The following is a 27,735-nucleotide window of genomic DNA, read 5'->3' as shown; positions in this document are numbered from 1 at the left end:
CTCCTTTTCCTCCTCCTCCTTTTTAAAACTCTTTATTCTTGGGAGGCCTACTACCCAACTACCAATAAATACACACATGGAGACTTGTTATTTCGTATAAATGCCCAGCCTTAGCTTGGCTTATTTGTAGCCAGATTTTCTTAAATTATCCCATCTACCTTTTGCCTTTGGGCTTTTACCTTTCTCTATTTCTGTATATCTTTTCTTTCCTTTTTATTGCATGTCTGGCTGTGTTTCTGGGTGGCTGGCCCCTGGCATCCTCCCCTCCTCCTTTTCTTGCTCTTCCTCCCACTTCCTTCTCCTTCTATTATTCTCTCTGCCTGCCAACCCTGCCTATTTCTCCCTCCTGCCTAGCTATTGGCCATTCAGCTCTTTATTAGACCAATCAAATGTTTCAGGCAGGCAAATTAACAAAGCTTTACAGAGTTAAACAAATGGAACATAAAAGAATGCAACACATCTTGGCATCATTAAACAAATATTCCACAACATAAAGGAATGTAACACATCTTCAACTAGTATTCCACATGTCTCTATCCCTGGAAGTCCTGCCTAATAACCTCTTCCTGCCTAGCTATTGGCCATTTAGCTATTTATTAAACCAATCAGAAGGCACCTTGACAGACACATCTTCACAGTGTAAACAAAATTCCACAACATTTGATCCTTCCCTTTCATTTTGTTTTTTTGAGACAGGGTTTCTCTGTGTAGCTCTGGCTGTCCTAGAATTCATTTTGTAGACCAGACTGAACTTGAATTCAGAGATCTGCCTGCCTCAGTCTCCCAAGTACTGGGATCAAGGGTATGCACCACCACTGCCTGGCAAGATGCAATTCTTGAAGGCTGAGTTTTGGTGACTTAATGGACTTACACACTCCAGTTTTGACTATGTTGTACCTTGCTTTTTTACCAGAGTTGTAAGCTGAAATGAGAAACTATTTTTCTACCTTTTGGAAAAACTTTGTTAAAGAAAAGCAATTACTGTCACTTATGTAACGTTGGCAGTATTCTTTTGTGTGTTCATGTATGTAGCCCAGAGGTTAACTTGTAGATGTTGTTCCTTGAGCTTCTCTGCACTCCCGCTTTTTGAGACAGAGTCTTACTGGGACCTGGGGCCCGGAAAGATTCAGCCAGGTTGGCTGGCTATCAAGACCCTAGAGATTTGTTTCTGCCATCCCCATGCTGGGGTTATAGGAGTGTGTTACTTCGTGGAGTTTATAAGTGCTGGGGATTGATGATGAACCCTTTACTGAACTGCCTCATCAGCCCCTTCTTTCATTATTGTTACTGTTTCTTGTCAAAAGCTCGAATAGTTCTCAGAGTTTTGGGGGGATTTCAGTACACAGAAGTTGAGTTCATGACTCTTCGTCTCCTGTCAGACTGTACTTCCTGTTTACTCCTCTCTCAAAAGCAGAGCTGGGGGCATGACGGCAGAGTGGTGGTGTGTCACATAAAAAGTCACATTAAAAACCCTGTATTTTCATGGTATATTAAATGTAGCTAGTTATGGTAATGTATATGACTATTGTGAGTAGTACATATTTGTGCTCTTAAATGAAAAGTGCTGGGATGTACGTGAGTGCTTCCTTTTTGTAATGCTGGAGGTTGAAACAGTGGCCTGACATTTGCATGGCAGTTACCCCACTGAGTTTCAGCCCCAGTCTCTGAAATGCATTTTTAAACTGCAGCTTAAGTTTAGTGAGAAAGGAGGATGACAGTGAAGTTAATTCCGTGCAAGTTTTCAGTGTTCTGCTGAGACAAGAAATCTTATTAAAGCTATAGGCATCATTTCTTGTTGATTAAAGCAAACTTTTAGGTAAAAATTTGAAATACGTGGCTTAGAAATTCCTGAATGAATAATTGTGCAAATATATTCTCTATTGACTAGTCTAAACATTTTTGTATTTTTATCTAACATGTAATAATTTATCTTTTCATTGATTTGTTTTGTGGAAGAAGTATGTGGGCATAATCTGGACATGATTTCCATAGTCATATGAGGTAAGTTTATGTGTGCTTTTATATAAATGTATAGACACAGTTTAAACGTACATGTCCAGTAATCTTAACTCCTGAGAAATAATAGCCGTAAAAGTCAGATTTTGTGTTTTTATTTCACATTAAAAGAACCAACCAAGCAGGGCATTGGTGGCACACGCCTTTAATACCAGCACTCAGGAGGCAGAGACAGGCAGGAGTTTGAGACTAGCCTGGTCTACCAAGTGAGTTCCAGGACAGGCTCCAAAATAACACAGAGAACCCCTGTTTCGAAAAACCAAAAAAAAAAAAAAACAAAAAACAAAAAACAAAAAAAAACCAAAAAACAAAAAAAACCCCCAAAAAACCAAAACAAAAGAAACAACCAGCTGGGCAGTGGTGGCACAGGCCTTTAATACCAGCACTGGGGAGGCAGAGGCAGGCAGGTCTCTGTGAGTTCAAGACTCGCCTGGTCTACAAAACGAGGTCCTGGATAGCCAGAGCTGATATACAGAGAAATCCTGTCTTGAAAACCGAAACCAAAAAGACCAACCCCCCTCAAAAAAACCTATGTAAGTATTTGTATGTGTTACTGTGGTGTTTGAGAGAGGGTCTTGCTATTTAGCTTTGTCTGGCCTCAAGTTTGTCATCCTCCTGCCTCAGCCCCAAGTGCTGAGATCATAAGTATGTGCCACTGGCTCTTTCATAATTAAAAAAAACTATTTTTAAGCCATGTGTAGTGGCACATGTCTTTAATCGCAGCATTTAACAGGCTGAAGCAAGGGCTGGAGAGATGGCCTAGTGATTAAGAGCACTGGCTGCTTGCTTTTCCAGAGGGCCTGGGTTCAGTTCCCAGCAACCACATGGTAGCTCACAACTTTCTGCAACTCCAGCTCCAGGGATCCACTGCCAATGCACATAAAATAAAAGTTTAAAAAAAAAAAAAAAAAGAGGCAGAAGCAGGTGAACTCTGTTTGAGGCCAGCCTGGTCTACATATTGAGTTCCAGGACAACCAGAGCTACATAATGAGACCCTGTCTCAACAAAACAAAATATTATGTATGTATGTAAGGATAACTTTCCACCAGCTGCCCGAGCCCTGCTGCTCCATTAGGACCTCCAAGTAACACACAGGGATTCATATTAGTTACAATGCTGCTGCTGGCCAATGACTAGGATTTCTTATATGCTAGCTCTGTCTTAAGTATCAACCATAACCCTTAATCTATATATTTTGTAAAGACTTATGAGGACGCCAGCCTTAGCGTCCTATCTTCCTGGGATCACATGGTGACTGCTCTCTTTGCTACTTTTCCCAGAATCCTCCTCGACTCCTAGCCCCACCTATCTTGCTTCCCTATTGGCCAACAGTGCTTTATTTATCAACCAATAAGACAGACATATACACAGAAGGACTTCCCCCATCATCTCCTCTTTTCTGTCTAAATAAAAGAATGGTTTAACATTACAATAGTAAAATATATAACAAAACAGTTATCAAGTAAGAACTATACTTACAATATTTAATCCATTGACATTTAGCAAGATTTAAAGAAAATATTCTATCATCTATTCTATCTTTGTGAGTCTAAATCTTATATGTAGCTTATCTTTTATAATAACTAAAGAAAACTATAACTATATCTGCCTTCAACTCCATCAAAGACAACAGAAGGATTGTTATTCTTTTGTTTAAAAAGAAGAAAAGAGAAATATTGAGACAGACATAAGATTATAAGTTTATTATAAGGCCCGGTAGAATGGGGAGACTAAGAAGAGGAACAGGGTAAATGGCTGACCGCCATGGCCGGTCGCCATAGAGAGACAGAGCGGGGAAACAGAGAGAGGGGACAGAGAGCAGGAACAGGGGGAGAGAGAGAGAGAGCGGGAGCGTAAAGGGGCAGAGAGAGAGAGAGAAAGGTGCAGGGGCCTATCTTTTAAAGGGGTCCTCTGCACCTGTGTGCAGACTTCTTTCCCATGGAACCTTGGGCTGACCAGGGTATTGCCTGAGTGGATTCCACCAAGTAACAGGGGCAGGCCAGCATAATGCCTGAACCTTTCATTCCCACCTCTACTTATTATTAAAAAACGGTGGGGTGTTTAGACATGGCAGGTTAAAGAATAAGGGCGTCGACTTCTTAAGACTGCTTCCTGCTGACATGGGGGGCGTTGACCATCTTTAGGGGACCCGAGAAGGTTGGGTTGGTGCCACGTCCTGGGGAAGCTGGTTGTTTCATTGTAGTCCAGGCTGTATGGAACAGCATAATGCCTGAACCTTTCAAGGATAATATATAAACTCTAGATCTGACAGAGACATCTTACTGTCTGGACAGTCACCTGAAGTTTCTCTGTAACGTTGGGGCATCCATCTTCTATAGGCCACAGTGTGTCTGGCAGACTTCTCCACGAAGCAGGAACCCTTCAGGACTGTCTTGTTTTGCAAGTTCAGCAATCACTTTCCTATGGGTCCTGCATGTCCAGTTTATCAAACAGTCCAGACAAGACCAGTTTCTTGCTCAAATGGCTAATCTGGCCATGTTGAAAGCAAACTACATAACTAGTTTCTTCGATGCCCATCCTCCTTACTTATGTAATTGGTGTTGCCAGGAGCAGTTGTGTCTCACTGCCATGAAAAACCCTAAACCATTTAAAAATGCCATATATTCTGTAGGTCTTTGAAAGCTTTGAAGAATAGCTATCCATCTCAAATATATCTCTGTATATCTAGAAAACCTAACTAACCTAACTGTAAGGTTTGACTGTTATACCTGACTATATACAATCTGTATTTAATTATGTATTACATTTTTAAAAGATCTGTATAAACATAGTACCTAAACAAGAGAAATATACATATCACAAAATTGACCTTAAAGTTGTATCAATAAATGAAAATCCATACCAATGCAAAGTATCCATTTCTATATCCTATTCCCCATTTTTCCTTTAAAAAGAGATTGACTGTGATCATTACCATTTATAACCAACCTCATTTAAATGAAAACAAACATTTATAAACAATATTTGGGTATTTGGGAGTCGTTCATTCCAAACTGCTTCCTGCTGGTTGGTGGCGATGTCCATACCATGGGGATCATGTTAAAAACACAGAAATCCTGACTGTAGTCGTCTATGACTACATTATCTCAGCTGTTCTGGATGTAGGATCAGTTGGGCCACTGCTTCAGGGGTTCTTGCTTGATCAAACCATATTAGTCTGGAAGGAATCCACAGCTTTTCATTTTCTGTGTAAACAAAAGCAGAAATTCTTTTCCCAAGTAGCCTGTCCTTAGACTTAAATTTTGAAGTCAAAGTGTTTTTAAAATGTATAAGTTGGATTAATTTAGCAGCATTGATAATTAAATGTCTGTTAGCAGTTGTTGCTCCTTCCCCAGCAATTAAAAAATTCAAAGACAACACAATTGAATACAGTATCTTGACTCTCTATGTATTTTCCATCTTTACATGGCTTTTTTATTACTCTATTTCTTTTACTTTTATTTTTTCCTTTTATGAGACAGGCTTTCTCTGTGTAAATTTGGCTGCCCTTGAACTCACTGTGTACACCAGGCTGGCCTTGAAGTCACAGAGATTTACTTGTCTCTGCCTCCTGACTGCTGGGATTAAAGGCGTGTGCCACCAAACCCAGCTACTCAGCTACTCTATTATTTCTTCTTCTTCTTCTTCTTCTTCTTCTTCTTCTTCTTCTTCTTCTTCTTCTTCTTCTTCTTCTTCTTCTCCTCCTCCTCCTCCTCCTCCTCCTCCTCCTCCTCCTCCTCCTCCTCCTCACTTTATCTTGTTTCCTTTTCTCTCACAAGCCTACATATATTTTTAAACACAGTGTAAACCTTTAGAGGGTTTTCTTTTTTCTTTCTTTTTTTTAAAGATTTATTATCTATACAGTGTTCTGTCTGCATATATCCATGCAGGCCAGAAGAGGGCACCAGATCTCATTAAAGATGGTTGTGAGCCACCATGTGGTTGCTGGGAATTGAACTCAGGACCTCTGGAAGAGCAGCCAGTGTTCTTAACCTCTGAGCCATCTCTCCAGCCCCTTTAGAGGGTTTTCTTCATCTGAATCTGTCTTTATTGTAAATCTTTACCTTTTTCTGGCCACACAGTCTGTTATCTGCTAAACAACACTGCTAAAATTAAAGTGGTGGCTGTTTTTAATGGGTGTTTAAAAGATGGTGGGGGTATGTTTACCGCCAGCACTGAGAGCGGTGCTCACTGCCTTGGTCTATGCTGCTATCAAGGAGCATGCTGCTGGCTTGGAGATATGGTCACTGCCACTGTCAGCTGCCCGTACACAACATTCAATCATTAGGAGGGCCTCTAAAAGAGCCCTATAGTTTTTCCATTTATGCTGAGCCAGGAAACTTCCCTTAAGGGAGCCTCTCGAGTCTGCTTGTTTCTAGCAAAACAGAGACCACCGAGAAAATGCTGCTACTAAGAAGTCGTGATTGTCTGTTATTTTGCTTCTAAAATGTCTTTTTAAGCTCTTGTTAAGTTTTTATGTGGAAGTTTGTAAAATCACATGGGGCGCCATTTTGTAAGGATAACTCTTTCCACTAGCCACCTGAGCCCTGCCACGTTAGGGCCCCAGATAACACACAGAGATTAATATTAGGTACAATGCTGCTGGCCAATGACTAGGATTTCTTATCTGCTAGCTCAGTCTTAATTATCAACCATAACCATTAATCTGTATATTTTATAAAGACTAATCGAGGATGCTGGTGGGACGACTTCCTTTACTACTTTTCCCACAATTCTCGACTCCTAGCCCCACCTATCTTGCTTCCCTACTGGCCAACAGTGCTTTATTTATCAACCAGTAAGACAAACATATACACAGAAGGACTTCTGTGTGTGCATATGAGCATAAGTGCAGTTGCTGCTGGAGCCTGGAAGAGGGTGTCAGAATCCCTGAACCTGAAGTTACAAGCGGTGGTGATTTGCTGACATTGGTACTAGGAAACAACCTTTGATTGCTTCCACAATATGTGTTCTTAACCCCCAAGCCATCTCTCCACCCCACTGTTACAATTTTTAATACATATTTTACATGCCAAGTAATTTTGAATGGTATATTAGGATGGTTTGGTTTAAGTTTTAAAATCCATTTATTATATGGACTGGGTTATCTTTATTAGAATTCAGCATTGGTTTACTGGAGTTTATATGTGAAATACTGCCCTAGGATTAGTAAGATCCTTATTTATGAACTTGCACATTTTTTCATTTTTAATTTACTTTGTGTATGTGCATCTATGCACACAAATGCCACAGCACTCCTCTGGAGGTAGGAGTGGTCCTGACTATTATTTCTATTATTTTTTAATTAAAGTTTTTTTTTTTTTTTATCCTTTTTTGGTTTTTCAAGATAGAGTTTCTCTGTGTATCCCTGGCTGTCCTGGAATCTGCTCTGTAGACCAGCCTGGCCTCTAACTCACAGAGATTCGCCTGTCTCTGCCTCCCAAGTGCTGGGATTAAAGATGTGTACCAAGTATTCCTAATTGCTCCATTATCTCAGTGCAGATGCTGAAGATATTACAGTGCCTCTGAGAATTTGCTGGTCTTGTGACTGAGTCCTGATGGGTCTATTCAGGTTGTTTCCCTGTAGTGAAAGAATCCCATCTGAGGAGTGTGCTGTGTGCAGTTACCTGGCCCCTGCCCCCTTCCTTCTGTGATATATATAAAAATACTCTAGTTCAGCATTTTGATTTGAGTTGGTTTTGCCTATCAGCATATCTAGATGCTTGCTCTCCCTGACAGGCACTTTCCTATTCTCTGATGACTCCAATCACTAGATGATTTCCTGTCAGTCTTCAGGTATTCATAGCTTCTCCTATGCTTCCACCCCCCAGTTATAGAGACTCTTGGTCTGTCAGAGTGAATTTATCATTAAGCAGTTGAACTAGGTTGACTGAGAGGTTGCCAGCATTTCTTTGTTCAGCTACATTTACTTTACTTAGTTTATTATCCTTTAACTCAAAATTGTTCTCTAATGCACAGTATCAAATAAAGTAACCTGTTTCATAAAAAAAAATCAGAAAACACAAAACAAAGGAAAAAGCTTGAGCCTCCACCCTAACATCAAAGGAGGTAATTTTTGATGACTATCTGAGCAGGAAAGTCAATGATTTTTTTCCTCACAAAAGTAAGATTCTGGGGCTGAAGAGGTAGCTCAGCAGTTAAGAGCACTGGTTGCTCTTCCAGAGGACCCAGGTTTAGTTCCCAGCACCAACATCACAATTCAGTTCCAGGGGATCTGACACTTCATACCAGTGCACATAAAATAATATTAAATAATTATTTTAAAAAGTAAGATTCTGTTACATCTCACTTAAGCAAATGTCACCACCATAAAAGCATTGTTTTTTATTCAGTGAGACAGGATCTGGTGAAAAGGGGAATTTAATGTTAGACAGGGTAAAGCTTCAAGTAAAGTTGTGGTGGAACGTAGTGTTAGGTTGGGTGTGGTGGTAAGGCAGGAGGATCATGAGCATGGGAAAGGAGGTGAGGCTGGGTCACCTTTGAGGAGCTGTGTGGGGTTCAGAGTGTATTTCGTGGTGTGGAGATGTGGATCAAGATTCTCCATGGCCTCACCATAGTGGGCTTGTGCTTGGCCATCCCTGGAGTGGCCACTGTGTGTATTCGTGGGTTCAATGGTGAAGAGAAGGAAAAAAGAATTGCCAGACTTGCTTTCATGGAACAAGATAGGCATGACTGGAGTCAGTCTCTGTTATGTGTCCAGGGACTTGGAGAACATTAAGAAAGCATTGTTTTGACTCATGGAAAAACTTTCAGCTGTGGTTCTCTCTCTATTCCTAGTAGAAAACTATGCAGCATATTACTTAGCATGTGAATATTATGTAATGCTGAATAAAAATGAAAGGAAACATTAAAAAAAAGAATGGGGCAGAGCAAGCTATGTAGAGACCTCCTGTCTCTATGTTCTCATGTTCCTCTCTCTCTCTCTCTTTCTCTCTCTCTCTCTCTCTCTCTCTCTCTCTCTCTCTCTCTCTCTCTCTCTCTGTTTCTCTCTCTCTCTGTCTCTCTCTCGACAGAGGCTGACTTTGAACTCCCTATGTAGTGGCGGTCTTAAACTCCTGATTCTCCTGCCTCCACTTAACTAAGTGCTAGGATAGCAGGCCTGTCCCATTAGGCCTGGCTAGTAGTGTTATTTTTTTTCTTCTTAAGGACACTCTTACTGTTACACAGCTTGGTTATATTAGATTGGCTAACAAAAACTATGATTCCAAATACAGTAGGATTACTTTAATAATAGCCCTTGGATAAAATAAAGGCTGTATGGTAAACTCTCACATTTTTGTCTGCATCAAGTCTGGTGTTACCTTAATGTTAAAATAATTATAGTCTGCCTATGATGGCTTAGTAGGGAAAAGTGCTTGCTGCCAAGCTGACAACCTGAGTTCAATTCCTAGAACTCACAGAGTGGAAGGAGAGATCCCCCTCTCACAAAGTGTCCTCCAATTTCCATATTTTCATCATGGCACATATATGTGCACATATAGTAAATAAGTAAATAAATGTAACAAAAAAGGTAATTTTAGAAGAAAACCTCCCCACTCCCACCTCCCTGTGCTAGGGATCAGACTGTGACAGGGTCCAATGCATGCTAGGCAAGCACTCTGCCATTAAGTCATACATTTCAGCCTCAAAGATGTGTTTGCTCAAAAACCTATAAATCTATATTAAAATACATTTATCTGTAGTTGACAATTTCATTAGTTAATGCTGTACTTTTTGTCATGAGTTCTTAGGAAAAAAGTTTAACATGTAAGAATTGTTACAGTTAAAAAAAAAACGAATAGAGTTTGATTTTTATTTCATGCATGTAAAAGTACTTGTGGGAGTGACTGGTGTGTGTGTGTGTGTGTGTGTGTGTGTGTGTGTGTGTGTGTGTGTGTGTGTGTTGTACTCCCAGGAAACCACTGTCCCAATCTTGTCAACATCTTGAAGATGTTTGCATCTTTAATTGCAGTTGTTAAAGCTATCCAAGAGCCCCTAGGGTTGTCCAATTTAAATGCTCAGTCTTTTACCACAGTGATTAATTATTTAGGATGGACTGCTGATTTCTTGCTCTGGTTTTATTCTCCCTAACCTTATCTTTCTCTGTGTTGCTTTACAGCCTGTTCACAGTCCTGCATCTTTGTCTCTTCTGTAGCCGTTTTCTCACTCTCATGCTACTTCCTTGGTTGTACGGATGTTGCTCAAACCATCTCTTATGTGGTAAAGAAGAATAAAAAGCAGTGTTGTTGATGTGGCTTTTTCTACCAAGAAATAGTGCATCTGTTGTCTGAAGTAGGTACTGATAGTCCCTTGACTATCAGTTGACGGCATGCTTGTGAACACATGCAGTTGTCTGCCTGTTGGAAAGACAGAGTGAGTCTTTAGCCAAATTTAAGAAAAATATTGAGAATTATTCCATACTTTTTGATGCTTAAAATACTGCTGTTTTTTTAAAGGTTAAATTAAGAGTGAATTTGACAATTTTGTACATATAAACAATGTATCTTGATCATATGTTCCCTCAATTCCTAACCCCACTACTCTCAGGCAACCTTAACATATTCGCCATCTTTTTTCATGTCTTCTACTTTTTGTGCTAATAACCTACTGAGTCCTGTTACTATTGCCTATTAGATGTTCACGGATCTTGTTGAGGTAATCACGGATGCAGTGAGTTTTTGGTTGCAATGGCCATGTCATGTCCTGAAGACAGTATTTTACAGCAGTCCTCCCCTCCTCCAGCTCTTACATTCTTTCCACCCTTCTTTGATGTTCCATGAGTAGGATCAAGGTAGGGAGGGATATGTGTGTGTGTGTGTGTGTGTGTGTGTGTGTGTGTGTGTGTGTGTGTGTGTGTGTTATACTCCCTGGAAATCACTGTCCCTTTTTAAATTTACTTTATGAATACTAATCTTGTTTTTTTGGGGGGGTTTCTCTGTGGCTTTGGAGGCTGTCCTGGAACTAGCTCTTGTAGAGCAGGCTGGTCTCAAACTCACAGAGATCCACTACCTCTGCCTCCCAAGTGCTGGGATTAAAGGCATGCGCCACCACTGCCCAGCCCTAACCTTGTTTTTGTGTAAATGGTAATACTGTATAGAGCTGTGGTTCTCAGCCGTCCTAATGCTGTGACCTTATAGTTCCTCATATTGTGGTGACCCCCCAACCATAAAGTTATTTCACTGGTACTTCATAACTGTCTTTTTGCTACTGTTACAAATAATAATGTAAATACCTGATATGTGACCCCTGTGAAAAGGTTGTTTGACTCCAAAGGTTCTCAACTCACAAGTTGAGAACCACTAATATAGAGGCTTTTCGTCAGTCACACAGCAAGTGATAGAATGGCTATTGAGGGCCAACTGTTTTTAGCCAGTGATCGTGGGAGGTGCTGGGAAATGGCATGGCAAGTCCTCTTACCCTTGGTGGTTTCCATTTTGTTTTCAGTTAAGAAAGGATAATAGGTTTCTTGGGGATGAGATGACACCCAATGCATTTGGGTTGTAGAAGATATTAATAATGTTTCATTCCCTTTCTGTTGTACCCATTGTGTTAAAATATCTTGGGAGTTATTGAAAGTTCCTTGGGGTCAGGTAACTAAAAATATGTAAAATTCAGGTGAACTCATGGGGATTTGTAATTACTGTTTAATCTCCCTGTCTGAGAATGAGAGTGGTTCTTGTGACTTTTAAAAAAGTATCTGACTTTGGCCAGGTGGTGGTGGCAGCACACGCTGCCTTTAGTCTGCCTCTGGATAGAGAGGAGACAGACATGGCCCATAGGCAAATGGCAGTTTATAAAGGTAAAGGGGAAACCCAGTGTTAGGATGAGGTGTTTAATATTGGTCGGACATGTTTATTAGGGCAGCCAAAAGGGGGCTTTTAATTTCTGGACTTCAATACTTTGATAGCTGGACCTTGGTAGTCAGCCTCAAGAGAAGGAAGTGGCAAAATAAGGGAATAGACCTTGGGGGCTTTAGGAATGTAATAGTTTTTAGAAGGCAGAGAAAATGGGGGAGAAGGGCAAGGCCTACCAGAGCCATGTTTGCCATGCTTGGGTTGGTTAGAGTCCCTTCAGCAGGTCTGGTATTTATATTTTTAAAAATATTTCTAGGGTCTGGAGAGATGCCTCAGCTGTTAAGAGCACTGGCTCCTCTTCCAGAGGTCCTGGGTTCAATTCCCAGCATTCTTTTTTTTTTTTTTTTTTTTTTTAAAAGATTTTATTTATTATGTATACAACATTCTGCTTCCATGTATATCTGCACACCAGAAGAGGGCACCAGATCTCATTACAGATGGTTGTGAGCCACCATGTGGTTGCTGGGAATTGAACTCAGGACCCTTGGAGGAGCAGCCAGTGCTCTTTACCTCTGAGCCATCTCTCCAGCTCCCCAATTCCCAACATTCTTATGGCAGCTCACACTATTTATAACTAACTGTAGTCCTGTGGGATCGAGTGCTTTCTTCTGGTGTGCAGACATACATGGAGATAAAATAGCCACACACATAAAATAAACCTAAAAAATATCTTTTTACAGTGTTTTTACTATTTTTTATGTTCAGATATATAAATATTGTTATGAAGGCTGGGCATGTAACTTAGATGGTATAGTGCTTGCCAAGCATGCACAAAGTCCTCTGTTGGATTCCCAGTACAGTATAAAAAGCACATAACCATGCAGAACAGTGATCTTAGAACTAAGGAGGTGGAAGCAGGAAGATTAGAAGGAATTCCGGGTCATCCTTCTGATACATGGTAAGTATCTCAAAAATGACAAGTACTACTGTGTTATGATTGCCTACATTACTCAGGGCAGTAATATGACTGCAGCTAGTGAGTGTAGTAGGCATCTCATCGAGGTTCATGTAAGTGTGCCATGAAATGTATGATAGTCTCACCTAACACGGGTTTCTCTAGACTATTTTGTGGGCAGGTAGTGCATGCCTGGCCAAGGTTTTTGTGGATATACTTAATTTATCTTTATGTTTGTGTGTGCCTGAGGATGGATTGTAACACACTGATTTGTATGTCACCTCTTTAGTACTTTAATGAGGTGCTAGACAATTGAACCAAGTGACTGCTTCCATTGTCAGTTCCTCTAACAATGTGGAACTATGTATGTGTAGTCTTTTGCAATTGGATATTTTCACTTAATTGTAATGTGTTTAAGACTTACCCATGTAGTATGTATCTCTACTTAATTTCTTTTTATGGTTGCATGATATTCCATTGTAAAGGTATGCATATTTTGTCTAACCTTAATGTTTTCTATGGTCAGTGAAACACTTTTTGATGGAGAAATGGTTAAGTGTAGTAGTTTCATGTACTTACAGCCCACTGGTAATTTATTTAGTTTTAGACTGGTCCCTCACTATGTAACCCAGGAAGCTGTTGAATTTGTGATATTCCTGCTTCAGCCTTATATTCTGCCACGTGCTTGTCATATCCAGCATTCTACTAGCAATTTAGATTGACAACAGAGAATGATTGTCAGTGCAGTAGCATGATTTGGGATTGTGCATCTGTAGCTTTTGGGTGAGTAGTCTGGAGATGATTGAGTTTTTCAGCATTTCTATACTTTCCAATGGAAAGAGCATTTTGTTAATCTTTTTTTCTTTTCTTTTTCTTTCATTTTTGGGGGGTGGGTTCTGAGACTGGGTCTAACAGTGTAGACCAAATTGGCTTCAAACTTCTGATTGTTGTGCTCCAGCCTGCCAGGTGCTGGGCTTACAGATTTGTGTGTCATCAAGACTGGCAAAGAAATTCATAAAAACAACAGTTGTATCTTTATGTTAACAGAAATGTATTCAACTTAGAAAAGCAGGATCATGCAGTCTTAATGAGTGTAATATTTCAGTACATTAATTGGCATATGTTACACATAAAATAATTGCAGATTATATATGGCAGAACTTTGTTTTTCTTGTGTTTTGAGTTAGTCCAAGTGTTAGAGTTTCAGGCATTTGCTACCACGCTAGGTATAAAAGAATCTTAATTCTTCAAAATTCAATTGATAATGCTAAATCTTGCGTGTTAGGCTTCTAAAATGGGGTGAAGGAATAAATGCCGGCAGTGCCTATTTTAAACATAACAGACACCTACTGTAGCTTTCAGAGTTAATTCTATCAAACAAACACTGTTTCAGAGAGGCCACTTATATAGGACATGATAACATTATTGGATAAGATGGAGACAGGAGGATCAAGATTCAGGGTCACTCTCAAGGTATATCAGATGGGGGACCAGGAGTTTCAAACTATCCTGAAAAGTTAGTTTTAGTGTGTTCTTTTTCACCCCCCTCCCATGTTTCATGAAATGACAGATGGCTTTTGATTTTGATATGCTAAGTATTTCTTGTGTGTCTACTGCCTGTGATGGAGCACACCTATAATCCCAGGCCAGGAAGATGGTGAATTCAAGACTAGCTTGGGCTACATAGTGAGTTTGAGGACTGAGTAGGAGAACCTATCTCACAAAACCAAAATAATCTTGGAATAATGGCACATCCATGCATGGGAGGTGGAGGTTGGAAGTTCAGGAGGAAATCAAGACCAACTTCATTTACATAGCAAGTTTGAGGTTAGTCTGGCTATCTGGACCATGTGAGACTGTCTCTGTGCCCCCACCTCCCCCCAAAAGGTAATGGGTGGTGTGGAAGAGTTAGAATCGAGGTCACTTTCGAATTAATATAGTTAAGAAGACAGGCCAGGGTTGTGTCCTGGAGGTCAAGAAGTTGAAGCTGGCAGGTAACTGTAAGAGCTCTGAGTCTGGGGTCACAACTGTTGTTTGTGGCAGCAGTTTCTAAACACGCTGGCTCGTTTCTGCTCACTAACTCTAAGGAGCTGCTTAGGCAGAGCCCTGTTTACATTCCGAATGTTAACTACAAGAAAAATCTGGAAAATGTAGGGGAACTTTTGGTTGTTGTTGCCTTTTTTTTTTTTCCACCTCTGAAGTACAGGAAGGTATATCTAGGGGAGTGTGGATATCCTTCTGTTATTTGGTCACAAGGCTTTGCATGCAGTATATTTTGAAAGTGTTAACATTAAAAACATTTTGACTTAGATTTGATATGTTCTGAAATGTTATAGTAAACATGAACAATTAATTTTGTTTACATAAAGTGGTTTGTCAGGCCTAATGTTTTCAGTTGGAAATAAGCTAGTGTTTGTAAAAACCTTTTATAGTGTATTTCCTGTTTGTAGTGGTTGAAGTATGCCAGTGGATGTAACTGTAAAATCTTTATTTTTCTGTCTTACTGCTGGGTTTTTATAGAGTTGAATTAATACATACTTTGTACTTTTTTTCTGTTTGGTTTTATAACTTGGTTGCAGACTCTCTCTCTCTCTCTCTCTCTCTCTCTCTCTCTCTCTCTGTGTGTGTGTGTGTGTGTGTGTGCGCGCGTGCGTGTGTGCTTGCCTGTCTGTCTTAGGGAGGAGGGGTTTTGAGTGTGCCATAGCATACATGTGAAGGTCAGAGGACAATTTACAAAAGATACTCTCTACCAAGTGGATTCTGGGGATGCAACTCAGATCGTCAGGCTTGGTGGCAATCACATTGTAAAAATAATTAAGAGACATCTTGGTGGTGTTTGGCCTTGAAACAAGATAGAAAAGAGAGAATGGAGTAAAATAAGGTGGATGGAATTGAGGTGGGAGAGTGCTAAGGAAATAGTGGAGTTGAGTTAAGCTGAAGGCAGAGGTCACACATCTTTGTGGAGATGTGCTGCTTGTGGTAGATTATGTGCATTCACAGGACACCAGGGCTGAAGAGCTTTGGGCTGGGGGTGTGAGTTTGAGTGTCATCAGTATGCTCAGTGAACTCAAGGCTGATGGGAACAAGCTAAAGAGCCTGTCTGGAGTTCTGAAAGACAGAATTCAAAGAACTCCAGTATTAATGTGCAACCAAGTAAAAATCTGCCCAAATTATTTGATGTGAAGAAGAAAAACTGCTCTTAGGGAACTTCATTCAACTTGTCACCCTATTTGAAATTCCTGCTAGTGTTATTCTTTGGGTTAAAATGCTGTCTTTCTGGGAGTCCCTGTTAAAATGTAGTTGTTGATGAAGGGCTAAACTTTTAATATTACTGTGATGGTCATATTTTAGATCTCTAATCTTTATTTTGGAATTTGGATAGAAATTTAAGAAAGACTAAGTTTGGAAAACAAGACACTGTCCTGAAGTGTGAGATTAAAGAGAAATCTTACACTTGGAGCCTGGGTTGGAAATGGCTAATGGTGTGTTGTGGAAGCAAAATGAGAACCCAGGGGAGGCAGGATACTTTGTAATCCACCTGTTGGAAGGCAAAGGCAGCCAAACTGTCTAGTGAGGCACTGATCAGCAGAGTGAGGAGGAGGAGGTGAAAGAACATTTTGAAAATAAAATACAGGGAAAAATCTGAAGGCATTTTCAGTTTTAAACAAGGGTAGCCATGTAATTTTTAATTGATCTAGAATTTTGATAAAGTCTGTTGTTTGGACTGGACACCCTGAGTTTCAGGAATGGCTCTGAAAACCAGAGTAAATTGGGATCATATAACCCTTATACAGGGTTATAATAAATTTATTTCATTAGTAGCATAATGAAATATTTCAATTTTTAGTTGTTGTGCGTCAACCATTATACTGGGCTAAGTGGCACTGTATTCATTTTATAGTTAATGAAACCAAACCGGGTGGTGGTGGTGTAAAATAACTTGCTTGCACGTCTTTGTGGTGCTCAAAACTGGAAATTATGTGTAGGTCAACTGTACTTCAGGCTGACATTAAGTTCCTCTTTCTGCTCCTGCCCTACATTGTTGGGATTATGATTGTGGATTGTCACACCTGGCGCCAGCTAACTGTGAGATACTAAGTTATACTATAGTTCTGTGAGTGTGCTATATAATTTAAAAATGTGCTATATATTTTAAAATATCCTAACTTTAGAGTCTGTTTGACTAGCTGATAGCGTGATGTAATATCACATTAAGTTTGATTTGATAGTTAACATTTTAGAGTCTTACTTTGTGTCAGACTGTCATAAGCATTTCACAGATATTAACCTAATTTAAACCTCACAATAATTTTATGAATTATTTTCATTTTATAGTTTAGAAAATAGAGGCTTGGAGAGAATATGTAGCTTGCTTAAATTTAATCCATTTAGTAAGTGGCAGAGCTAGAATTCAATTTCTGGGTTCTCTTTCCTCAGTGCTGTGTTGTATTTCTTATAGCCCACAGGTTATGTGGCTTTGCATTCCCACCAGTAGATCATTCTAATCCATCTCTCTTCTGTGAGTGATGATAAGCACATTTGCATCCTTTCCCACCATGTTTTGAAATTTCAACCATTATAAGTAGGCCCCCTCTTTAAAAACTTTGCTTCATTTATGCTATCCTCACTTGTATGAATTTCAAAGTATAGAAATGATTCCTAGGAGTATAACCTTTGTCTGTATATATTTTAGTAAACCTACTACATCTAGGAATGTGAACAGCACCAACAGATACAGCAAAATATATCAGGACTGTAGAGCTAACAGTGTACCACTGGTACGTGGTTACCCAGATAACTTTTCCTTTATGCTATTCATGTAAAGGGTTATATTCTTTCTTCTTCTTTTTAAGATTTTATTTATTTATTTATTTATTTATTTATTTATTTATTTATTTATTTATTTTATCTATGAGTGCTCTATCTGCATGTACTCCTTTATTCCAGAAGAGGGCATTAGATCCCACCACAGATGGTTGTGAGCCACCTTGAGGTTGTGGGAATTGAACTCAGGACCTCTGCAAGAGCAGCCATTGCTCTTAACTGCTGAGCCATCTCTTTGTAGTTTATTTACAGAGGAAGTAAATAGTAGAGACTCATTGCAGTGGTCGTAGATGGTATAGTAATTGTGATTTTTGGATGGTTCTAAAATCAGAAGCTTGCACTAAATTTCTGAACAATCTGTATTTGGGAAGAAAAAAAAAGAAACTGATTTTTGTTGTGGTGCTTTTTTTTTTTTTTTTTTTTTGAGACAGGGTTTCTCAGTGTAACAACCATGGCTGTGCTGGAACTCACTCTGTAGACCAGGCTGGCCTTGAACTCACTGGCCTTGATCCACTACCAGGTTAGGCTATTAGATTTTTAAAAATAATTTATTTTTATGTGCATTAGTCTTTGCTTGCATATTTTTCTTTGTGAGCAGGCCAGATCCCAGCAGTTCAAACTGGAGTTATAGCTGTGACTGCCATGTGGGTACTGGGAATTGAACCTGCGTCCCCTGGAAGATCAGCCAGTGTTCCTAACTGCTGAACTATCTCTCCAGTCCTGCTATTTGATTTTTTAAATGACCAAGGAAATGAGTACTTTTTTTTTTTTTTTTTTTTTTTTTTTTTTTTAAAGACAAGGTCTCACTATGTAGCCCTGGCTGGCTTGGAATTCAGAGATCTTCTTGCTTATGCCTCTCAAGTGCTGGGATTAAAGGCGTGTGTCACCACACCCAGTTTATAAGTTATTTAGAAGAATAGGATCAAGTTCTGCTAATGTGAGTTATCCATTTGGGAAAAGTGGAAACTAAATAAAAAAATTCTCTAAGACTTACAGTTTGACCAGTTTTAAGCTTAGGGCTTTTTTGTTACGGTGGATTGGTACTTAGGTTAAAACTCTTATATAAGATGGTCTAGGGACTAGCAGGAATCATAGCTGGGTGTCAGCCATCAGTGGGATCTTTAGTCACGCTCCACTATCCTGATGACTTGATAGTATATACCTGAAGCAGGACATTTTACTTTCAGGCAGCAGTGACACAGAAGTGTTCCAGTGGTTTTCCTGAAAGCTCATCTTGTCTCTCTGGATGTTAGAGAACACTTAACTTTTCTGTGACTACCTGAAAGTGTTTGAAGATGTCAGTTCATTTCTTTAAAGATAATCCTTTTTATTCATGGCACTTTGATGGACACCTTGAAAAACAAGTTTCTTTGTGGAGAGTGCTAGCATCTCAAACTCAGCTAGAGAGGTTATGCAGTGTCCTGTCTCTTCACTGTGAACAGCAGGCAGGTGGGAAAAGTGCATGTAGTGTGGTTTTAAAAAGCACCACCACACGCCAGGTCTTAGGGTAGATTGTCTGTGGCTTCATGGTTTTTCAGGGGTTCTAAGTAGAATCTAGTACATGCCAGTAATGGCTTCATGAATGTTCTTTAGGTGAGTACATTAAAATGTAGTTTTAGCTGACATTGAGATGATTTAATTAGAAAACAAAACAAAAATCTGATGCCTACCAAATGTAATAAGGGATTAAGGAACTATACTGACTAGAATTGAATGAATAATAGCTTATTGAATTACCTTTTTGCAAATGCCCAATTATATTAGGATTCAGTGCTGTTTCAGTCCATGCTTTCTTTGCGATCATCGAAGTGTTTCTGACACTTAGCATTGTATACATTTATGAAAGCCTTTTCTGAAAAGATTATGACCATATGTCAAGCTTAAGTGCATTGAAAGGGTCCAACTTTTCATGTAAACCAGTCTTGCTAATAATTATCAATTTGCAGTGAGTTAATTGGTTTTAAACAGAATAATTGCACATTTTAAAAGTGTTCAGTTTGATAAACTTTGCCATACATATATATCCATGAAGGGATACCATACTCAAAGTGCTGGAAATCTGAGGCTGGAAACAGACAGTGGACCAAGGCTGTGGTGTGACCCCAGCATCACAAAACCACTGTAACAAAAAATAGAATTGAAAATATCCGTCTCCCCAAAAGTTTGCTTTCAGCCATTTGTAGTCCTCTTCATTGCCTACCCACACCCATTTCCAGGCAATTGACACCTATACTTTGTTACTAGAAATTAGTTTTTTATTTCTTTTTGGAGGGACGGGTTGAGACAGGATTTCTCTAGTATTAGCTGTCTTAGAACTCACTCTGTAGACCAGGCTGGCCTCCAACTCACAGAGATCCACCTGCCTCCACCTCCTGGGTGTAGGGATTAAAGGTGTTCATCACCACTGCCTGGCTAGTTTTGTTTTTTAGAGTTTATATAAATGGATTTTACAGCATACTTGTGTGTGTGTTCTCGAGCATGTGCATATATATTTATTTCCTCACAGTGCTGGAGATAAAACCCTGGGTTTTATGTATGCTTGCCATGTAGGTTATTGATGCAGCATAGTAGTTAGTTTTTGACTCATTCATGATATATATATATATATATATATATATATATATATATATATATAGTATTTGTATGTGTGTGTGCTTATTCATGTGTGGATATGTAAAGGCTAGAGGTATGTTATCTTCCTTTGGCATTATTTAAAAATTCTTTCATTTACTTATTGTGTGTATGTGTACGTGTGCGTGTGCGTGTGCGTGTGCATGTGTGTGTGTATGTGTATGGATGCATATGTGCACATATGTGGAGGTAAGAGGGCAGTTTGAGGGAATTGATTCCCTTCTTTCACCATGAAGATCTCTGAGGTTGGACTTAAGACTTGACAGCAAGTGCCCTTACCCAGTGAGCCATCCTACTGGCTCCCTCCATTGTAAATTTTGTGGCAGTTTTTCAGTGAACCTGGAGGTTGGCCTTTTGGATATACTGGCTGACTAGCAAATCCCCAGAATCTACCTGTCTTGGCCCCCTCATCACTGGGGTCACAGATGTGTGCCCCTGCATCCAACTCTTTATGTTTGTGCTGGGCACCCATATTCAGATCTCCATTCTTAATATGGCAAGCATTTCACCTACTGAGCCGTCTCCACAGCCCCTTCATTCATTATTGCAATCAGGCATGTTCAACCTAGTTTTATGTTTGTCCTTGAGAAACAGGTAGCTCAGTTACTTATTACACACACACATACAGTGTCTCAGTTACTTATTACACACACACATACAGTGTCTCACACTGTTTTAAAGTCAGTTTACAATTTTGATTTGGGTTGCATTCATAGTTACACATATGGTACATAGCTGCAAATACCTGCCTGAATAAGGTATACTCCTGTCTATCCATTCACCTATCTACAGGAAATTGAAGTTGTTGCCTGTTTTTTGCTGTTAAATAAGAAAAAGAAATTAGGCAATTTAAATAAAGCAGAATTTGAGGTTTTTTTTTTTTTTTTTTTGAGACAGGGTTTCTCTCTGTAGCTTTGGAGCCTATCCTGGCACTTGCTCTGGAGACCAGGCTGGTCTCGAACTCACAGAGGTCCGCCTGCCTCTGCCTCCCGAGTGCTGGGATTAAAGGCGTGCGCCACCAATGCCCAGCAAGAATGATTTTTATGAATTAGACAATACTCATAAAAAGTCCAGAGAATTTTGTCTTATTGGGCATTGAGTAGTTTTAAACAGAAAAGGGAAGTAAAGTAAGGTTCATCTCTTTCTCTATCTTTTTTGGGTGTGGTCTTTTCTTTTGGCAGCCTGTGCTTGCCTGAAATTTGGCTGCCTGTGATTAGCTGAGACTCAGCTGTTTGTTATACCAATCAGTTGGTTTTCTGTTTGTTTACATAGTGAGTTAGGTTGTATTTCATTTCAAAAATTTAATTTTATAAACATAGTTATTAAAAAACTTGCAAATAAATAAAAACATCACATGCCAAAATTAACCAGACCCAAGTACTATACAACTTAAACATATTTCAAAGTGTAGGCACTCAAAAGTATAGAGACAGACTCAGGCCAGTGGCTTTCTGCTTATTTTATCATCTGCTACAAATAGATTGCTATAAATAGTTTTACAGGTGTACACTTTTGCTTTTTTTAGATAAATACTTAGGAATGCAATAGCTGCATTGTATGACACTGTGTGTGTGTGTGTGTGTGTGTGTGTGTGTGTGTGTGTGTGTGTGTGTGTTAAAGCAATTACAAAATTAAAACAAAACAATGACTATGTATTTCAGTTTGTACCAACACCATTTGGAAGACACAATTAGTTGTTCCGATCTTTTTTGTTTTGTGAGTCAGGGTTTCTGTGCAACAGCCCTAGCTGTCCTGTAGACCAGACTGACTTTGAACTCACAGAAATCCGCCTGCCTCTGCCTCCTGAGTGCTGCGATTAAAGGCATGCATCATCACTGTCCAGTCTAGTTGTTCCAATCTTTGCTGTGTTTCTGGTGCTAAGGATTAAGCCTGGGGCCTTGCTCATGCAAGGCAAGCACTGTACCAATTGAGGTACATCCCAAGTCTATCACAATTTAAACAGTTGAATATACAGACAATTTCAGCAAAGCAGCTGATGCTTAGGGGAGGAATTGCTGTTTGTTTGAATGGCTAGAATTGGAAGAGAATGATTTGTCCTGGCAGGGCTTTTAGGGGGTGAAGACATCGAATAGTGATGACATGAATTACAGTGTGGACCAATTGAGCTTGGGCATGCTAGATTTTAGGCCTGTTGTTTAGTGTGTTAAGTGTTTATGTGCTTATTTGGATGTTTCTATGAGAAGAAATAGATTTGATATAGGCTTGGTCATACAACTATTGATATTTAGAATTAGAACTCAAATCTACAGCTTTCTGACTCAAACCTCATGTGTTTATCTCATGCTATTTTATATCCCAAGTCAGGAAAACATGTTTGACTTTGACAATAATACAATGTTACCTGTGAGCTATTAAAAATACATACCAGAGTTTGAAAGCTCAGATACTTATCGGATCCAGACAGGTAATTGTGAACTAGGTTACAGTGAGAGAGTGGCAGCATCTGTGGAGAACCACAAAGCCCATGCCCATCGGGAGTTGGCTGTTAATCCAATCTGATAGTGCTCCATGTAGGAGCAGGCCTCATGTTGTCTGATTATATTTTTCAAGAGAGCAGAAATCTGAATTTTTCTTGTGAAGTCTTCAGATTTGTCAATGCAGGAAGATGTTCTTTAACATAGTATATAAGCCAACCTTGTGTATGTCCACCAAACATTTGTTTCCTGGATTTTGCTCAGTGGGCCAACTTTGGTATAAGTTGTACCTTGCATACTGTGGCACCAACAATCAATTTATATGATAAAAAGGGGTGGTAACTTTGAGTAATAAGCATGTTACAGGCATGAAAAGTAGGTTGTTTATTTAAACATGGTGCTTAGTGAGTCTAGCATTTGAGTTTAGTTTTCATGTTGTATCATTTAATTATATAGAGGGAGGAATTGCTCCCTGCCACTTTTGCCTCCTAATTGCATGCTTTTATTTGCAGATAGGGCCAGTTTTGAGTGAACGGGGAGACTAAATGAGAAGAAATCTTCAGGGACAACTTCTACTGCTACTGAGTCTGCAGAGTCACCTGTGTGTGTCTTATGGAATAGTCTGCACTCAGAGACAGCTGAATAAGTGCCCCATTGATGAGTGGTAAGTCTGTGGTCACTGATGGCTAGATAGCAAAGTGATTGCCACAAAAATAGTCTTTGTGTCATTGGCACTCACCAATAGTAAGTTCATTTTGTCAGAGTCCAGAGTATGGCTTCAAGTTAAGCACAGCCTTTCCATTGCCTGTGTGATGGTCATGGCGATTCTTTGTCTTGTTATGGCCATCCTACAGTTAGAAACAGTACTTTTTATCAATAAAAGCAATCAGTAATGGTTGTCTACTCTTCAAAGCCATTTTAGTAGCCTAACCCTAGTCATTCAAAAGCTAGTGGAAGCTGGGCGTGGTATCACATGCCTTTGATTGTAGCACTTGGGAGGCATAGGCCACCTGGTCTGAATAGTGAGTTCCAGGCTAGTCAGGACTATACAGAATGACTCTGTCTCAAAAAAGCAAATAAACAAACAAAACAAAAACAAACAGCAACAAAATACCAAAAACATAAATTTTTCCTCTAGCAGAACCATATTTATCCTCTCTTCATCATGTGATCCAATAAATAAATAAAAAAATAAAATGAGAATTGTTGAGGCACATGTAAAAGATAACAGCCCAGCCAGGCGGTGATGGCACATATCTTTAATCCCAGCATCTGGGAGGCAGAGGCAGGCAGATCTCTGTCAACTTAGTCTACAGGGCAAGTTTCAGGATAGGATCCAAAGCTACAGGGAAACACTGTCTCAAAAAAACTCAAAACAAAGAATAACAGCCCCTTCTATCATAGTCTCAGGATTAGAGGGCACACACCCCTCCTGAGAGAAAGGGTTAGTGTTTCCCATCACACAATCAACACTGACAGGGACAGGGGACTTAAGAGTTCTAGAGATTCTTTTGGCTATATATTTTACATTAAATAGAAATACAGTTCGATAAAATAAAGGGGAACTTAAAACTTTAGAATCAAGCTTTTAAAAATAAAATAGCATGTACTGACTAAGGGCAAAGCCTATTAGAAAAAACACAAAAGTATTTTATAATTCTTTTGCAAATACTGAGAGTGAACATTTCATGTAGAACTTGACAGCTGCAAGAATTGAAGGAAAATCAGTTGTTTAACTTGCATTTAATCATATTTCTTATATCCATGTGTGTTAAATACACTTAATTCACTGATTCGGTTTTGATTATGATGGATAAAATGTCAGTAATTGTGTGCTTTTAGAAGTGGGTCTCGTGTCTCTGTGAGCCGAAGTGCATGTTGTATAGTCAAGTCCTGAAGGGAGAGTGTCCCTCACTCTCCTGTCCTGCTTTTTTACATTGTAAGTACATCACTGGGGGAACAGATTACAGTATACTCCAAGCAATGTTTCCAGCCTAAATTTTTGTCCCTAAAGTCATTGGCTTTTTAAGGTTCTTCATGCTGCATGCAATATGAAAATACTTTTTAGTAAAAATCTGGCCTTGGTTTTCACTTTGCCTTTGAGTATTTATCTGTTTACATTCAGTTGAAAATAACTAATCTTTATAGACTTACATTAATGTTTCTCATAAGATAAATTCACTTATAAGTTGTCTCTTGTGAGCAAGGCCAGCAGTTGTTAAGAATTTTATTGAGAGAGCCAAACAGTATGTGTTCCTAATGAAAATGGAGGAGAGTAACCCATCTATAAAATTCTCCTCCAAGCAGCTGTTGGGCACTCAGTACAATAGCAAAGTGAGTGAATCCTTTCAGTTTTCCCATTTTTGTTTGTGAAATTATTCTTGGTTGTCATTACAGAGTGCTGAGTCTTTTCCCCAAGTGCTTACTCTTTAGAAGTGTTGTTCCTCAAGTCACAGCCGTTTGAGCATGTCTGTGGCTCATGACCACACAGCTCATTTTATACTCATTTGAAAATAACCTGCTAGATGTTAAGGTTCGCTGCTGTGTCATGATTTCTTGCATTGTCCTAAAGCTGAGCTGCTGCCTTTGTCTTGGTGTCTTGGTGTTTAAGTTGGCAGGGAGGGACCTTGAGTGGTTGTGTGCCTTGGGAAGGGTGGAGCTCAGTCCTCCCTCCCTGAGTTTTGAGAAGAGATAATGAAATCCTTTATATCCTTTCCCATAGACCAGCATTTCAAAGACTCCATTTTAATAAGAATTGGTTGTGCAGCTGCAGCCCTGGCAACAAGGCCTGGGTGAGAAGAATTGGGGCAACATTCCAGAAACAGGGCTTCAGTGGTCTCCTGTGGAGCTGTGCTAATGAAACAGATGAGAACAGAAAGCATTTCATAGAAATAAGCCCAGTACTTTGTGTTGGTATAGAGGATGTTGAAATTGTCCACATATTTTTATAAAAGCTGTCATAAGCCATTTATTCATCAAGAGTAGCTATGTTGTATTCTCTGATATAGAAAATACCTGCATATCCTTGTAAGTTAATATTTCTGTGAATTGTATCTAAAATGTAATTGTTACCCATTTTTGGTGAAGTAAGTCCAGGCGTTATCAAACATGGTACCAGATATATCAGATGTTTTAAAGACAAAATTTGTTGCTGAAGAGATGGCTCAATGGTTAAGAGCACTGTCTACCTTGCAGAGATCTTGATACAGGTCCCAGCACCTACATGACAGTTTACAACTATCTGTAAACAAGCTCCAAGGAATCTAGTGCCTTCTTCTGGTCTCCAAGGATACCAGGCACACATGGTATACAGAAATGCATGCAGGCAAAACATTAATGCACATAAAATAAAAATAAATATCTCAAAAAATAAGCACAAGATTTTAGGTTTATTTTTAATAATGTTAGATTTTAAATGGCCATTTTATTTTCATATAAATATCCTGTGATTCTTATACTATTACAACTGTACTCCCTAAAAGCATATTATACTTAGGGAGTACAGTTTGTTAAACAAATTCTTTTAACATTGCCATGGCTGTAAAAGCTGTCATTAAACCATAAATAAGCAATTGCCTAGCTACTTGACATTAGATTTACCTTTTTTTAAAAATTCTGTTGGTTTTATTTTTTTGTTTTTGTTTTGTTTTGTTTCTCTGTGTAGCTTTGGAGCCTATCCTGGCACTCGCTCTGGAGACCAGGCTGGTCTCGAATTTACAGAGATCCGCCTGCCTCTGCCTCCCAAGTGCTGGGATTAAAGGCGTGTGCCTGGCTAAAATTCCATTTTAAGAAATAGTTCAATTAAGAATTTTTGTGCATATAGGTTTTTTTCTTTTGAATTCTTTATAGATTATTAATTGTGAAAATTTCATGATGAAAAGACTGAAATTCACATTTGTGTGGTTGCCAGTGTCTTATTTACTTTTCTCTATTGCTGTGATGAGACACCGTGACCAAGGCCATTTGTAGAAGAGTTTCTTTGGGGCTTATGGTTTCAGAAGGGGTAGAGTTCATGACGGTGGAGTGAATAGAAAGTAGCAGCAGGTGACTGGGGCACCACCTGAGACTCACACCTTGAACCCCAATAGGAGGCAGAGAGCACACATTGAATGACACTAGTCTTTTGAAATCTCAAATCTCCAGTGACACACTTCCTTCAACAAGGCCACACCACTTACTCCTTCCCAAATAGTCCCACCAAGTGGGGACCAAGTATTCAAACATGAGCCTATGGGGGCCATTCTCATTCAGAACATCACAGATACTTTCCCTGTTCCTTCCCAACACTGAATTCTGTCACATTTTAAATTAGAATAATTATGAAATGGTAGTTGTCAGTTTTGGCTTTAATTATTTTATGTGCATTTGTGTTGTGCCTGCAAGTATGTCTGTGTGGGGATGTCGGATCCCTTGGAACTGGAGTTACAGACAGTTGTGAGCTGCCATGTGGGTGCTGGGAATCGAATCCTGGACCCCTGGAAGAACAGCCAGTGCTCTTAGCCTCTGAGCCATCTCCAAATGTGTGTGTGCAACGCACGTTGTAGTTTATTAAAAAATGGTTTAATATATATTTAAGCACAGCATTAAAAGAATGTGGAGAAATAGAGGATATAATCCCCATGGGCTTCCCTAGAGAGTCTCCAATTTCCATTTCTTTAATTAGAAGCAGTGAACATTTTAAATTTGTCATCTTTCCCCTGTAGATTTTCACACTCAATCCTTTTTATTCCTCTTCTGAAAATCCATTGGTTTCATTTTTAACTAGTATCTTCAAGAATCTCTGAAAAGTTAAGTTTCCATGATATTTTTTTTTTTTTTTTTTTAATGTGTTGGTTCTGTTTATAGCCTGAACAAAGCAGACATGATTTGGTCATATGCTCCTGACCAGGTCCTTGAATCTTTTTTCCAGCACTCCCACCTACCCTTCCTGCTGTGCTGTGGATTCCCACTGGATGAGGCAAGTCAGCCTTGTCTAGCCTCTTGGTTCAAGGAGCCAGTGTTCATTTCATTGTTTGGTTACAATAATTGGTTCCAATGACCATGTCAGACAAGTTGATCTAATTAAAGTGCAGCTTTAAAT

At 39.3% G+C, this 27,735-nt stretch overlaps 1 protein-coding gene across 2 annotated transcripts in view; it reads left to right on the top strand.

Annotated features, from left to right (window-relative positions):
- Positions 1–27,735, top strand: part of LOC100758446 (CDC42 small effector protein 2) — a 77,542-nt gene that overhangs the window by 12,642 nt on the left and 37,165 nt on the right. Inside the window, exon 2 of one of the 2 annotated variants that reach the window (XM_027427484.2) lies at positions 23,168–23,319. The exons of the other annotated variant lie outside the window; for it this stretch is intronic. The gene's annotated coding sequence lies outside the window, so the exon portion shown is untranslated. The remainder of the gene's footprint in view (positions 1–23,167; positions 23,320–27,735) is intronic. 2 annotated transcript variants of the gene reach the window in all.

The sequence above is a fragment of the Cricetulus griseus genome, chromosome 7 (assembly GCF_003668045.3).
Source record: "Cricetulus griseus strain 17A/GY chromosome 7, alternate assembly CriGri-PICRH-1.0, whole genome shotgun sequence".
Classification (NCBI taxonomy): Eukaryota; Metazoa; Chordata; class Mammalia; order Rodentia; family Cricetidae; genus Cricetulus; species Cricetulus griseus.
The sequence above is the reverse complement of the archived record's forward strand: the minus strand, read 5'-3'. Positions and strand labels throughout refer to the sequence as shown.